The following is a 17,059-nucleotide window of genomic DNA, read 5'->3' as shown; positions in this document are numbered from 1 at the left end:
AGTGTAGACATTGTTAATGTTGAAAATGACTATTGTAGCTTGAAACAGCTGACGTTTTATGGAATATCTACATAGGTGTACAGAGGCCCATTATCAGCAACCATCACTCATGTGTTCCAATGGCACGTTGTGTTAGCTAATGCAAGTTGATCATTTTAAAAGGCTAATTGATCATTAGAAAACCCTTTTGCAATTATGTTGTGCTAATTAACTGTTGTGCTCATTAAACAAGCAATAAAACTGGCCTTCTTTAGACTAGTTGGGTATCTGGAGTAGAGGTCGACCGATTTAATTAGGGCCGATATCAAGTTCTCATTGATGTATTATATTAAGTTAAAATAAGTGTTCATTCAGTATTGTTGTAATTGTCATTATTACAAATACATTTTAAAAATTGTCCGATTAATCGGTATTGTTTGTTTTTTGTCCTCCAATAATCGGTACGGCGTTGAAATATCATAATCAGTCGACCTCTAATCTGGAGCATCAGCATTTGTGGGTTCGATTAAAGGGTCAAAATGTCTAGAAAAAAATAACTTTCTTCTGAAACTCGTCACTCTATTCTTGTTCTGAGAAATGAAGGCTATTCCATGCGAGCCATTGCCAAGAAACTGAAGATCTCTACTCCCTTCACAGAACAGTGCAAACTGGCTCTAACCAGAATAGAAGGAGGAGTGGGAGGCCCCGGTGCACAACTGAGCAAGAGGTCAAGTACATTAGAGTGTCTAGTTTGAGAAACAGACCTCTCACAAGTCCTCAACTGGCAGCTTTGTTAAATAGTACCCACAAAACACCAGTCTCAATGTCAACAGTGAAGAGGCGACTTCGGGATGCTGGCCTTCTAGGCAGAGTTGCAAAGAAAAAAGCCATATCTCAGACTGGCCAATAAAAATAAAATATTAAGATGGGAAAAATAACACAGACACTGGACAGAGGAATATACAGTATTTGTATGTTTTCATGCCGATTCACAGTGCGCACCACACCAAGGTTTCTACAGGTGAAATGAAAATGTGCTCGTTCTAGCTTGTGGAGAGAAGATTTTTGTCATGTTTATGACAATAACATAATGTTGTTGATATAGTAATGACTATATACAGTGGCAGAGCTATGGTGAAATGTCCTTTTCAAAATTGTTAATAACTTGACTCACTCAACAGCTACCCCAACCAGAACCACTATACTCCACACTAACCAAGAGGCCTCATGCCACTACTCTTTAAAAAAGCCATTGACATTCTGTAACAAACTCAAACCTAACTCTTATTGAAATGATTGGTACTGTTTTATGCGACATAGGTTAGTCACGCGTGATGCATTGCATAGCCGTATGCTTTTTGTTAGTCTTCTTCATCTCATTTCTCTTGATTCAAGAGTCAGTCGGTCTCCTCTGTCTTCCAGTGTTGAAAGACATGCATGTGTCAGTGCGAGTTATGGAATGTTGTCACTGTCACCACCATGTAGGGGGTCATGAGATGATCTCACTCCTTCAGCCCTCCAACAGTATACAGTCACACGGGTATAGTAACACTATAATAACACATTAATAGCAGAGTAGTACTAGTAACATTGTAATCACATAGTAACAACTGAATAATTCTATCCAACAAGACCACTAATTCAATCTACCTTCTTTATAATCTAACTACACAAGGTAAAAGTGGGTAATCGTTCAAATAACAGTGTCGGCAAACAGGGCATAGTAGGCTATAGGCTGGATATTCTGCTGAGTCTCATGATTGGAAAATGAGGAGAGAACACCCCCTCCCTCAAAAAGGAAAAGTGCACCGATAACATTTTTTTTGGAACCAGCAAAGAGTTGAGTGAAAAAAAAGAGTGGTTAAAACCGAAACGCACAAGCAATGCTAATATAAATATAATGCATCTCTAAAGTACTATTGTTGCATTATAACGATGCAAAGTTAAAGCATTGGTATATCAAAAATAATGTAAGCAAGGCTCTATGATTAAAGGCACAAGACTAGGATATGTGGCTGGGTGATGGATCCGACCATTGCCATCACAACAAAGAGGGGACACAACCATGTAAACAAGACGAAATTATTCACTGAAAAATGCTGCCACATGTATTAAAATATCACCGCATATGACATGCTTCCCGAGCCAAAAACAACAAGGATAAGCTGCATGAATTCAAAGCTGTTACTAACACAATTTGGTCAAATCAGTTGTATAAGTCCTTGAAGTACGAGTGCTAGGCCCCGCAGAGAAAACAAGAAGCTGAAAAAGGTCACATTGCCTGAATATTCCAATGAGCGTATAACATTTCTCAAATTCCGTGTATAATAAGGATAGAACGTTGCAATCATCTTTAGCACTGAATATGAACACATTCATCCTGAAAGCACCAACCATTAGCCTAGTGTTGTCATCAGAGGCTTCTGTTTCATTTGCTGTCCATATGGAACAGTAGCCTATGCAGAATGCATCCAAACGACAGCGCATGTGAGATGATTCATGTCCAGTAACATCGATAGAAATCGACACCCGGCGCATTATAACGTGATGTAAATAGCGACTGGCATTCCCACGAGCGATTCGCGACACATGAACAATAGGCCTACCCTTCACCTAACGTGGACGTATTTCTCCTTGAACACATTGAGGTATATCGTCAAAATCCCTAAAAACTGTGTAAAATGACAGTCCGGCTCCAGGCGCTCGTTGCGAAAATGGAGCAATCCATGACAGTCAGATGGTCCTGGCGTTCCTCGGGAGAAACAGCTGGCGTTATTGCTAGGTTACAATGGGTTACAAAGCCCACTGATGGTATTTCGGCTCCGGTCCAGGGATACAAGGTCTATCTATGGCTTTTTGCCCGGCGTTTATCCCCCGCGACGAATTCGGAGAAGGGATAGGCTACAATGCAGCCACCGAACTTCAGTCCAAATGACAAGCATATCTGTCTCGTTCACTCGGTTATTGTCATGATAAATGATAAATCATCTCTACGCAAAGCTATTCTGAGATATCCTCAACATAATAGCAGGCAATATGAAGGACAAACTTGGCAACACGGTTTGTAAAAACGAAATGGACACGGTCACTGAGCTATATTGTTCTGGTATGGAAATAATGAAAACAGACATGACTAACCCATTACAAACCCGGCCTCGCTGAGCTAACATGCTAACTTCAGACCCGATTCCATGCAAATAAAACGTACCTTTTCCGAAGACTTATTATTCGGCAGATACCTCAGCGTTATCCACTCGGTAGGGAAAGTCCAGTGCTTTAACGCAAGTCCAGTCTCAAACGGCGAGTTATAATTCATTAGCTTGAGGGCAGGGGCATTAATGAAGCCCTTCCATGTTGATCGTGGAAAGCATGAGACAGGAGAGTGTATGCGGGGGAGAACAGAGCATCCTCGCCCGCTATGCAGCGCTGCTTATCGCCACTGCGTGAGTGAACAGTGAAATGAGCACATCAGAATCAGAGCTCGCTTCCTTCTGGCTCTGTGTCCCTCCTGATCGTGCACACGCGTCTCTTCATTTACACCGCACGCAAAAAGTCACCAACACGAAAGGGCCACAGTGACTATATAGTCTAGGTCTACTAATTAGGTCTAGCCTACTTTTAATTGATTTTAATGAACATCCTCAACATTAAATTCCACCTCAATTTGGGAGGCTAATGGTAAATGCAAATAACATAATAACATGACTTACTGAGACAGCATTGCCACACCACTGACACAGTAACAGTAGTACTCTAATTTCATTGCCTTGATTAAACTTGGAAATATGAAAACTGAAGGTCCATGATGATAAATTATATACTTTTTTTTCAATTATAGACTGTCTTTGTAGTAGCAGTAAAAAAAAAGGGCTCATATTCAATCCATTAATGAAAAATGATCAATTCTAGTTGACATGGTCCGAGTGGAATTGACCACATAACACATTGAAGAGAGGCGCACGCCAGCATAGCCCAGCCATATTGTGGATGGCCCGCAAATGTAGTCCCGCATCTGCCTCAAACGGATGGCGTAGAATTTGATCGAGCTTTAGTGTCTGTCATTTAAAGTAAATCTGCTGCAGCAGCCAGTAGAGAGAATTAAGTTGACAAGTGTTGAAAGCAGCGGCTATTTTTGCATGTAAATCTTAGTGGGGCAACAAACAAAAAAAAACAGTGGGATGCGTGTCAGCAAAGACCCTACACAACACAACACTAAACAATACATGAGTTGCACTATAACGGTGACAAACGGTGAACACAAACTGTTAGGGCCTATACATAAAGCTGTCACAACAGCATTCCCAACATCTTACCACTGCTACACCTGGCTATCAGCGGAGCCTTTTCTGGCAACAAAACAGTTAATTCAGCCTCATTTACTGCCTTTCAAAAAAAGCATTGCTGATATGGCTGACTTGCTTAAACAAATTTGGTTTCTACTGACAATTGAGATGTACAAACTATGGCATATGGGGACAACAAATGGATAAGAGGCAATCGGTCATTTCGATTAATGAGTGAGCGAATACATAGTCAATATAACCATTTGTTCAGCACTTTTGAAATGTACAGACAGAATTCAGAACACGGGCCGTTCTTACAGTGTTCTCCCTGTACACATTAGACCCGTAGGATAAATACATGGGGCATATAAGCAGACAATGAAAGCCCTTACAATATTCGATGATTACATTTCTCTAAAACAGGTTATAGGCTACATGTGCACCACCAAGTCAGGACAGTAGGCGAAATTAAGAAAATAGACCAAATTATTAGGGTGATGCACATTGAACGCCATTTGGGTCTTTGCGGGTCAAAAAAAATATACACCTCATATAACGCTATTTGACGCGTTAAATAAGCTTTTAATTTGACATGTCAAATAACACAATTCTATTATAGAATGTTGTGTGCGCTGAATTTGCACGTGCAAGCCAAGCGTTACCACCACGATCAGTAGCATGTCAAAGCTTAACAAAAAAAAGTTTGGAAACAAGCACACACGGGCCATGAACGATCTGTTTAGAATACTACAATGGTGAAAATATACCAAATTATTAGGCACGTGCCCTAGCACACTACACAACATACACTTAGTATTACTTTCATAGCTACAGTATACATAACTCCCTTGTATATTACATCATTTATGCAGCAGCATACAATACATTTTCGGACTCACCTTGTGAAGGTGGTCCTTTGTGGGCAAATTTTGTCATCAAACTTTGTCATCAAAGTCTGGCATTCTCTGGATTTATGGTGGAAACTCGGAAAAAAGAAAAACCCAGCCACTCCATTGAATAGCAGGCTAACGTTATTGGTTGCTTTGCAATGCTTAAGGTTAGGCACTGATTCCTTCCAAACCACGCATTGTTGAATTTGCAATTTTCAACTTGTGTAATCTTTATGTCCAATGACCGATGAGCACAGATACATTTTATCTATAATTTCTCTTCATTATTTCTCTTCATATGACAATGATTAAAAAGGATTTGCCCGTAGATTGTCGACTTGATTCATTATGATGACTGCTAGCTAAGACTTTGAAAGTAAGATTTTGACATGATCAGTCCATTCAAAGCTACTGTACATAAAACTAGTAAAATCACGTTATATCTGTCGCCAATGACCTTGAGCCTTCGTGGAAGGGCACTTGTAATATAACTATATGGCAGGATCCAAAGGGCTGAAATTTTGGATGTCTACCCTTACTAAGGACTTAAACTTGGCGATGACGTACTGTCCCCATGAGTGACAGAACACTGAGCCAATCATGGCGCAAAGCTTCTATTTTCTGCTGGCTCGCACCACCACCAAAGAAAGCACTGAGCTAGGCTGAAATACCAGAATTTTGGAGCTGCCTTACTCATGAAAACAAAAAAAAAGACCATGTATGCAGCTTTATTAACTGATTTATATATTTAATTTTTTACATTGTTTGCAAACTTATATGTGACAAGTATTAATGCCCAAAAAATATGCAAAACAGGCAAGCCCCCCCCCCCCAAAAAAACCATGTGTATGTTTATCTATATATATATATATGTATTTCTTTTTTTTTGCAAAAAATGTGTGGCTCAAAATGAATGACGGGTTGCCACTTGTTGAAAGTTAAAGTGGACTCAACCAGGACGCACACTGCATCAATGAAGCAACCCGTGCCATGAACCCGAGCAATAGTAATGGAGTCTTTTTGTAGGCACTAACTCTGCGGTGGTTCATTAGACAAAGCATATGGGGAAATGAATGAAGTTTTTGAAAGGTTTTTGGATAAATACCCGAAATAAGGTCTGTGGTAAACACAGCCTTAGGAGATCTTATACATTTTGTTCTATGAGATAATCTTCATCAGAGAACGTCACTGTTCATTTTTCTACCATTTATTTGATTTTAAAAAGCACATAAAGCACATAGAGGCTTCATAATTCATAACGGTAATCTTAAATGACTGATATTATCTCATAGAACCACACGTATAAGATAACCTAAACCTGTGTTATCCCCAGACCTTATTTTCGGGGGTTAATCCCCAAACCCTTTTCTTTCCATCAGTCATTACTGCCATAGGAATGGCTGAAGGAACCAGTGCTAACTCATTTCTGGGTTTTAGGACTAAAAGCTGGTGATCGTGATTGAGTTTGGACTGGGAATTCAATGAACTCTCCTTGGAATTTGGTGAAATGTCTATTGTCAGACCAGTAATGAGGATATGATACAAGTAACCCAGACCCCTACACCATCCTGTTTTGGAATTTATAAGAAAATAACTATCTCACTTTGTCATGCTAGACAGGAAAGAGAAGCATATCAAGCTCTCGAATACCTTCACTTTAGGGAAGGGTCAAGTCCCAAATGTTTCGAGCCTTTCTGACACCAGAGGTGTTTTCACCAGGAACCAAAGGGGAGCAAACAAGTAAAAACAGGCAGGGACTACCTGAACTTGTCCAACAAAAAAACACTTACTTTTTACATATTGCAAAATGTTTTGCTACGGTGTGCAGCAATGAATATCCTCCTTCTCTGTCTGACACATTCAACACTGACTCATCTTAATGAATGAATGCCTAGTTGCATGTTCACTGCGCATGTTATGGAGATGTTAGAAAAAGAAAGAAAGAAAATAATGTTGCTCTATTGTTCCCTTTAAAGGGTGATTGCACTTCCTGACTTGGCCTCGTATTAGATTCTGTTCATTAAGAAATGCTAGAGGTCATGGCTGAATGTGAGTTGTTTCAGATGTGGTTTGATGTGGGTGTCTCCACTTCCTGCCTGACTGACATGCCCAAAGTAAACTGCCTGTTACTCAGGCCCATAAGCCAGGATATGCATATAATTGGTACCATTGGATAGAAAACACATTGAAGTTTGTAGAAATGTTAAAATAATATATGAGGCTATAATACAATTGATATGGCAGGAGAAAATCCAAAGAAAAACCAACCAGAATTATTTTTTTGAGAGCCCATGCTCTTACAATGGAAAGCTATATGCAATTCCAGCTCCAAGATTGCAATTGCTATGGCTTCCACTAGATGTCAACAGTCTTTGTTCAAGGTTTCAGGCTTGTTTCTTCGCAAACGAGGAAGAATTTTGAGTTTTGCTACTAGGAGTCAGAGTTGGAAATCAGTCTGTGCGCGTGTGACAAAGAGGACCTGTTAATTGTACTTTCCTATTGAACATACTTTTTCCCGTATGAAATATTATAGGTTAATTACATTTTAGGGTAATTTAGGATTGATTAGAAACGTATTTAGACTTGTTTTAACAAAGTTTAGCGGTAGCTTTTTGGATTCCTTTCTCTGCATGTTGAACGAGTGGATTACTCAAATCGATGGCGTCAACTAAACAGACTTTTTGGGATATAAAGAAGGATTTTATCTAACAAAACGACCATGCATGTTGTAGCTGGGACCCTTTGGATTGCTAATCGGAGAAAGATTTTCAAAAAGTAAGTGAATATTTAATCGCTATTTGTGATTTTACGAAGCCTGTGCTGGTTGAAAAATACTTTGATGTGGGGCGCAATCCTCAAACAATCGCATGGCATGCTTTCACTGTAAAGCCTATTCTAAATTGGACAATGCAGTTAGATTAACAAGAATTGAAGCTTTTAAACGATATAAGACACTTGTATGTTCCTAGATGTTTAATATTCATCATTTTTATGATTATTTATTTGAATTGCGTGCCCTCCAATTCCACCGGAAGTTGTCGACAGGTGTCACGCCTATCCCAGAGAGGTTAAATTATTTAGCCAATTATCTTTAACTGGCTGGTGTACAACCTTGGCAATGTTGGTTTGACTTTGGATAGCCTATCTCTGGGCCTAGATAGGGACTATCAACACATTATTAAATGTAAATTAGACAATATTTCATGTTGCATATCTTTTAGTTCTCATTAAATGCTTTCAATATTTTTTTACCACAAGCATAAAATCTAATAGCAGAAATTCCCTAAACCACAGACTATGTTCCCAGAAATTAAACACCAAGACAAACAGACACATCTCAACATCAACTGTTCAGAGGAGACTGCAGGAATCAGGCCTTCATGGTCAAATTGCTGCAAAGGAATACTGCCTAGAAGGCCAGTATTCCAGAGTCTCCTCTTCACTGTTGATGTTAAGACTGGTGTTTTGTGGGTACTATTTAATTAAAATGCCAGTTGAGGACTTGCGAGGCATCTGTTTCTCAAACTAGACACTCGAATGTACTTGTCCTCTTGCTCAGTTGTGCCTCACACTCCTTTTTCTATTCTGGTTAGAGCCAAATTGTGTGTGAAGGGATTTGAAAATACTAAAATAACATCACCTCACCTTCTCTGAGACCTTACTCTTAATTGTACCTAATGCTCCACAACAAGGTTACCCTTTTGGTCTAGTAACATGTTGGTGGCTTTAGTGTGCAGAGAGCTGCAGAGTGCTGGTAGGAGCTGGTAGAAGCATGAGAATAAATCCTGGGTTCTTAATGCTACACAAATATCTGATAAACAGCCATGAGTTGATGGGACATTGTTAAGCCCCTGAAAACCTTCCACTGCTCCCTCCATTTTCTCCCACAGCCCTATATTTCTTCCCTCATCTCCTGTAGTTTGTGACCTGGTTTCTCTCTCTACAGTACCTGCCAAAATGATGTTTCCTGGAGAGATCACTCCAAGGGAGAGTGGATGGTGGAAATGGCAGTTATACTTTAGTTTGTTCCTCAACCTGAAATTAACTCCCCGTCCCAGGTGTGTGTATCTGTGTGTGAACGTAAGACACACAGGATCTACAATGCCCCGCTCCCCACACACCAACTCTGTCCTCTGTCCTCCCATCCCCGTGAGATGGGTGTAGTTGAAATGAAATAAAAACACAGACAGAGGCTGCAACCGAACCCCAGGGAGTAAGGCTGCCGTTTGGCTGGGGATGGGCGGATCTTTACCACCACCCTCCCTCTCCTCCTCTACCTTCTCGAATGCCCACTGCCCTCTATTAAAACTGCTGCATGCACCACTATAGGGTCCCCTATTCAATCACAAGTCCTGCAACTGCATTGTGGGATAGATTGAACATAACTTCACAAAGAGAATTTGCTATCATGTTGGGTTTCTTTTTTATAGACATTGTTTTTATGAGTACATTCATAAAATCATGAGTAATATTGTTTTGTTTGATTGCTTATGATTAAAAGTATTTGGTGGCATTCCTCTGCCCAGGTATTGCTGACGCATTCCACATCTTACAATGCCTGGACAGGTTTTTTAAGTATCCGCTAACCACATCATATGTTATTGCAATCTGTCTGTCGATGACGTGGCACGCAACCATTGGTTGATACATGCAACATCTGAGCAGGGGAAAGGCGGTGCTCAGGAGTATTTTTGTCCGCTCATACGGGAGCAATAAAGGCATAGTTCACAAATTTGGTGATAATAAAAAAAAATATATATATATATACAGTGCCTTGCAAAAGTATTCACCCCCCTTGGCATCTTTCCTATTTTGTTGCATTACAACCTGTAATTTGAATAGATTTTTTTATTGGGATTTCATGTAATGGACATACACAAAATTGTCCAAATTGGTGAAGTGAAATAAAGATAATAACTTGTTTCAAAAAATTCTAAAAGATTTTAAACAGAAAAATGGTGCGTGCATATGTATTCACCCCCTTTACTATGAAGCCCCTAAATAAGATCTGGTGCAACCAATTACCTTCAGAAGTCACATAATTAGGTAAATAAAGTCCACGTGTGTGCAATCTAAGTGTTACATGATCTGTCACATGATCTCAGTAGCTATACACCTGTTCTGAAAGGCCCCAGAGTCTGCAACACCACTAAGCAAGGGGCACCACCCATCAAACGGCACCATGAAGACCAAGGAGCTCTTCAAACAGGTCAGAGACAAAGTTGTGGAGAAGTACAGATCAGTGTTGATCAGGGTTGGGTTACAGATCAGGGTTGGGTTATAAAAAAATATCTGAAACTTTGAACGTCCCATGGAGCACCATTAAATCCATTATTAAAAAATGGAATGAATATGGCACCACAACAAACCTTCCAAGAGAGGGCCGCCCACCAAAACTTACGGACCAGGCAAGGAGGGCATTAATCAGAGAGGCAACAAAGAGACCAACCATAACCCCGAAGGAGCTGCAAAGCTCCACAGCATTAATTGGAGTGTCTGTCCATAGGACCACCGCCGTACACTCCACAGAGTTGGGCTTTACGGAAGAGTGGCCTGAAAAAATCCATTGCTTAAAGAAAAAAATAAGCAAACACGTTTGGTGTCCGTCAAAAGGCATGTGGGAGACTCCCCAAACGTATGGGAGAAGGTACTCGGGTTAGATGATACTAAAATTTAGATTTTTGGCATCAAGCAAAACGCTATGTTTGGCACAAACCCAATAACTCACATCACCACAAGAACACCATCCCCACAGAGAAGCATGCTGTGAGGATGTTTTTCATTGGCAGGGACTGGGAAACTGGTCAGAATTGAAGGAATGGTGGATGGCGCTAAATACAGGGAATTTCTTGAGGGAAACCTGTTTCAGTCTTCAAGAGATTTGAAACTGTGACGGAGGTTCACCTTCCAGCAGGACAATGGCCCTAGGCATACTGCTAAAGCAACATTCGAGTGGTTTAAGGGGAAACATGTAAATGTCTTGGAATGGCCTAGTCAAAGCCTAGACTTCAATCCAATTGAGAATCTGTGGTATGACTTAAAGATTGTTGTACACCAGCGGAACCCATCCAACTTGAAGGAGCTGGAGCAGTTTTGCCTTGAAGAATGAGCAAAAATCCCAGTGGCTAGATGTGCCAAACTTATAGAGACATACCCCAAGAGACTTGCAGCTATAAATGCTGCAAAAAGTGTCTCTACAAAGTATTGACTTTGGAGAGGTGAATAGTTACGCACGCTCAAATTATCATTTTTTTTGTCTTATTTCTTGTTTGTGTCACATAAGAAAAATATTTTGCATCTTCAAAGTGGTAGGCATGTTGTGTAAATCAAATGATATAAACCCCCCCCCCCAAAAATAAATAATTTTATTTCCAGGTTGTAAGGCAACAAAATAGGAAAAATGCCAAGGGGAGTGAATACTTTCGCAAGCCCCTTTACATTATATACAGTGGGGCAAAAAGGTATTTAGTCAGTCACCAATTGTGCAAGTTCTCACACTTAAAAAGATGAGAGAGGCCTGTGATTTTCATCATTGGTACACTTCAATTATGACAGACAAAATGAGAAAAAAAATCCAGAAAATCACATTGTAGGATTTTTTATGAATTTATTTGCAAATTATGGGACCACAATAGAATGCAAATTAATTACTTAAAAATCATACAATGTGATTTTCTGGATTTTTGTTTTAGATTCCGTCATTCACAGTTGAAGTGTACCTATGATAAAAAATTACAGACCTCTACATGCTTTGTAAGTAGGAAAACCTGCAAAATCGGCAATGTATCAAATAATGTTCTCCCCACTGTGTGTGTGTGTGTGTACACACACACAAAAAAATTATATATAAATATATCATTATATGGACAATTCCGAACTGAATTTACAAATAGCAAATTTTGTCTTTGCATCATTTCTGGATTATCAGAATGATAATGGGTAATGGGCAAAGAAATTCAAAAGGGGTGATGATATTAATTAACAATAATTTCAATCAGAATGTGCAACTTGTTCAAACAGATCCACAATAAGGTTTTTTAAATATGCTAGTGGAAGATAAACACATTAGGCTCATTAATCTATACAGTCCAAATATTGATGATCTTTGAAAATATCTATCGAGCTCACAAGTAACAAACAATCCTATTTTTATGGTGGGAGATTATTACACAGTTTTAAATTCTTCAATGGACCATATTTATTTAACTAGGCAAGTCAGTTAAGAACAAATTCTAATTTTCTCATTTTGTTCAGGGGGAGAAAGACAGACTTGTACCTTGTCAGCTCGGGGGTTTGAACTTGCAACCTTCCGGTTAGTAGTCCAACGCTCTAACCACCAGGCTACCCTGCCACCCCATAAATGAAATCAGACTACGAACTATCAAACTATCACCCTCATGCACCTGTCCATAATCGTCAGAGATCACTACTATCATGGACACATTAGAACTGGTGGATAAATGGAGGCTTTAAAACCCTGATCTAGTGAGATATACATGGCTTAATCAAGCTAGTCGTCTTAACTAACAAAGGAGGAACTAACAGCACAGGGGGCGGGCAATAAAAAAACTGTACAATAGAGGCACAGGAAAATAATAAAAATAACTGGAGAAACTTATTGAAGAACGATCAGGTGTAATATATTACCAAAATAATGCGAACTGGAAGGGAAATTGTGAAAAACTTGTTTTTGAATCTTCAACATAGAAACGCTACCAAAAATGATTTACAGAAGAAACTTGCTACAAATGATGGAGACATCCATTATACACCGACTGATATCGTGAAAGAGGAAGCAAAAAAATGTAATCATATGTTCTCTTTTCAGTCTTCTCCATCTTCACTGAATGATATTAACTGTAAGGATTTTCCCCCATAATAATAGTGTAAAATGAACAAATGCATAGAAATATTTGTGTGAAGGTCAAATTTCAGAGGAGGAACTTCTTGATGCCATGAAATATTTTCAGTCCTGAAACTCCAGGGCTTGATGGCACACCAGTTGAGTTATATCAAACGTTTTTTTATGTACTCAAAGGTCCACTATTATCATGTTTTAAGTACTATGAAATGATGATGTCACATTGGTTTGAAGGATCGGGAGACAGGCGCAGGAATGTGTAATATTTTTTTTTATCACGCCCAAATGACGGTGTGCTGTGTAAAGGTACAAAGACCAAACAAACACGTATCAAAACACAGGGTAGAAACCCAGAACAAAAGAGCAAGGAGTACCTTGGATAAATAACACAAATGCACAATGATTAACCCACGGGACGAGACCCGTAATCATCTGTGCAATCCACAATGGCACGAAAGCCAAAACACACAGCACAGGTACTCACACGCACCAACGGACATAACAAAAATCGACAGCCCAATGGAAACCAAAGGGCACACTTATACAAGTACTAATCAGTGGGAATAGGGGACAGGTGTGCGTAATGCAGTTCTGGCAGGATCCGTGACAGGTAATCAGATACTCAGCAAGATGGTCTGTTTTCACTATTACTGAATCAGGACCCAGGGGGTAAGTATATAGATCCAGTCCATTAAAAAAACTGGAGGCTCCGAACACATCAAAGTTGTGATGCAAAAGACCTGGCAAAACGAATAGTACATAGAATTAAAAAGGTGTTATTGGATATTATTCCTCCTGAGCAGACAGGTTTTTTTACATGGACCAAACTTTTGATAAGGTAAGACTATAATTTATATATAAATGCACAGACTATTTTAAATTTGGAGAATCCCTTTTTCAATGGCTTAAAGTTATGTATAGGAACCACAGGTCTTAAATAGTAAATAATGGTTACTTCTCAGAAAGTATTGAACTGTCAAGAGCAATTAAACAAGGTTGTACACTTTCTCCATATCTATTTATTATGGCCATCAACATGAAAGCTATTAGAATCAGATCCAACAATAATATAAAAACTAAAACTAAAAACTAAAGTTTCAATGTCTGTCTATGACTTAAGTTCTCTCTTCAATCTGCAATCTGGATCCCTGCACAGTCTCGTTGAATTTCCCTGGCCTCTCTGGACTTAAACCTAATTACGATCTACCATATTACGTACTGGATCGTTAAAAGACACAACTTTGACATTATCCTGTACTTTACCAATAAAATGGTCTGATGGTGAAGTAGACATACTTATGGGTTGGTATTCATATCCCTAAAGAAAGAAAGAAACCCACTATAACAAAATTCTGTAGAAAGTTAGCAAATATAGATATGCTCTTGCAACCAAAGAGAGGTAAATACATGTCTATTTATGGAATAACCAAACTGATTAACTCTTTAGTCATATCGCAGTCGACTTATTTACTATACTTATGTCGCTGCCTATTCCAGAGAACTTGTTTTTTTTTTCAAATTATATGAGCAGAAAACATGTAACTTTATTTGGGACGGTTAGCCAGACAAAATTAAACATGCCTATTTATATAATGAATAGGAGTTTGGGGGACCAAAATTATTACATATTAAAGGGACACTTTGGGGCCCTTTATCTACTTCCCCAGGGTCAGATGAACTTGTGGACACCATATTTATATCTCTGTGTCCAGTATAAAGGAAGTTAGTGTTAGTTTCGCGAGCCAATGCTAACTAGTGTTAGCTCAATGACTGGAAGTCTGAGTATCTGCTAGAATGCTCACTAAAATCTTCAGTCATACAAAAGATTTACCCATTTTGAATGTTATATTGTTTTTGAACGTCTTTGAGCAATGTTATATTGATTCCCGGGGTCATTTCATGTTTTCATATGTATCTGAGCTCGCCGTTCAAGCAGGCAGAAATACCGTTGGAATGACGAGTTTTGCATCATATGTAATTTCTTTATTAATGATATGATGAATAGAAATGGTGAAAATATGTCACACATGCAGCTATCAAAATTATATGGGCATGTTTGCTCTATCCAAAGTTTGCAGAATTACTACAGAAATGGAAGAGGCAAGTGGAAAGAGGAGAAGGTATCAAGTTTCAGGAGAAGACCCAGATGCAGACAGTGTTGAAGTAACAAAAGTTTATTACTAGAACAGGGCAAAACGACAGGTCAAGGGCAGGCAGAGGTCAGTTATCCAGATCAGAGTCCATGAACAGGAGACAAAGGGCTGTGAGACATGGGTTTGATTCTAGACATATGAAAAGTGGGATGTATACGGAGGGTACGGGGAAACGTCGCACTCAGGACGGCTCGCTCCTACTGGTAAGCCTGGTCTTTTATTGGACAGCTTGGCACAAAATGACAAGTAGTCCCACAATACAGGCAACCTTTTGTGTGAAGCCTATATAGCCATTTGGCTGGGGACAGCCTAGCTCTAACTAGTTGTATCTGCTCGGGAGGAGGTGAATTGGCAAACTTCTGAGACTCTCTGGGGAACTCGGGTAGACTTGGGTTCTCTCGGCAATGGAGCCATCTGGGACTTCCGGGATGTCTCGTAGGCGAGGTGGAAGCCTTGGGTGGGCGAGTGATATCGGATCTCCTCTCCTTCCTTCGCTCCCGTAGTTGCCCATCGATCCAAATAAAAACATATGCAAAACTTACTTGAGTAATGAGTAATGATACGCCAGGTCAGCTAGTTAACATTAGCATACTACATCTAGCTGCGTGTTGAACTTCCATCCTCTCAGGCCAGGGGCACAATGTATGAATTTATTGTTGAATCAGAATTACCATTATAATCATTGGCCAGTGCAGAGAATTAAGTAAAAGTCCAAATCCCTATATCCACCGATGGCTAATTTAGGAAAGGGACTATTTAAGCTAGCTAGCTAGCCCCCAGAGGACAACAACACAACAAGATACACCAATTCAAGTTTTTTCTGTCAATAATGACATTTGGCTTATGTTGTGATTGGTCTGAAGCCTGGCTTCCCTTGACACTTTCTTTTGGTGCACCAGGACCGTACATGGTTGAGCTCACTCAATTTAGCTCAATGCTAAAGGCTATTATAATTTGTTTTTTTATTAAGGAAACCAAATGCTCTCTGGCTTCTCCTGCAATCAATGCATATTGGTGGCAACAATGTCATACTCTTTCTGACCAGACAGCATCAGATAGATATGCTACACATACAGTACTAAGGCAGAGGGGTGCTGTTTCGTTCACTTGGATGCTTTCTCTGGTGAGGTACATTCAGTCTCTTGCAAACTCAATACATTTTATGAAACACATAGAAAGAAAATATATACATGTTTTTTGACTGTCATTTTTTGGGGCACATGGTTTATGAACTAAGATACAAAACAATACTTGATTCAACACTTTTTTTAAATGTAAATTATTTATACAACATTCTTGCCACCAACATAATTGTATATATATGGGGCATACAACCATCTTAGCTCTGCAGATTTTGCTGCGGATAGACAGAATCATTACATAATTTATTCAGGTTTTGCCCCCATGTAGCTTGTTTCTGGTCACAGGTTCAGGAGTGGATGGAAAATCACAACATTCACTTAAAATAAACCTACAAATAGCACTGTTGGGCGATTTGGAAACCCAGAGTCAATAAATCAACAATATAATAATACTCTTAGCAAAAATATGAATCTTTAGTTTTCAATCTGTGGATACTATGAGATTAGAACGATTCAGAATTTATGTAAGACATCACACACAGCACAGTGGGAAAAAAATATGGCACATGGAAATCAATAGAGATAGCTGGGATGGGCTGAGAGTAGGTGAGAGATAGGATTTTTTTTAAACATATCATGTATACCGGATATGTCTGAGTACCATTTAATGTGTAATATGTATTTCTGTATTTCTGACATGTAATACTGTGTATAAAATAAAATAATGTATGAGTAACAAAATAGCTGCAAAAAACAGAAATGTAAAACAAAGTTACTTTTGTCCTCCGAAGAGGGTGGATGGGACAATCAT

General features: G+C 39.2%; 1 protein-coding gene across 1 annotated transcript in view; it reads right to left on the bottom strand.

The window, feature by feature from the left end:
- Positions 1 to 3,375, bottom strand: part of LOC139370814 (calcium channel, voltage-dependent, L type, alpha 1D subunit, a) — a 157,370-nt gene extending 153,995 nt beyond the window's left edge. Inside the window, exon 1 of the mRNA XM_071110596.1 lies at positions 3,188 to 3,375. The gene's annotated coding sequence lies outside the window, so the exon portion shown is untranslated. The remainder of the gene's footprint in view (positions 1 to 3,187) is intronic.
- Positions 3,376 to 17,059: the final 13,684 nt, after the last annotated feature.

This window comes from Oncorhynchus clarkii, chromosome 17 (assembly GCF_045791955.1).
Source record: "Oncorhynchus clarkii lewisi isolate Uvic-CL-2024 chromosome 17, UVic_Ocla_1.0, whole genome shotgun sequence".
NCBI lineage: Eukaryota > Metazoa > Chordata > Actinopteri > Salmoniformes > Salmonidae > Oncorhynchus > Oncorhynchus clarkii.
Note: the sequence above shows the minus strand (reverse complement) of the source record. Positions and strands in the feature narration are given on the sequence as shown.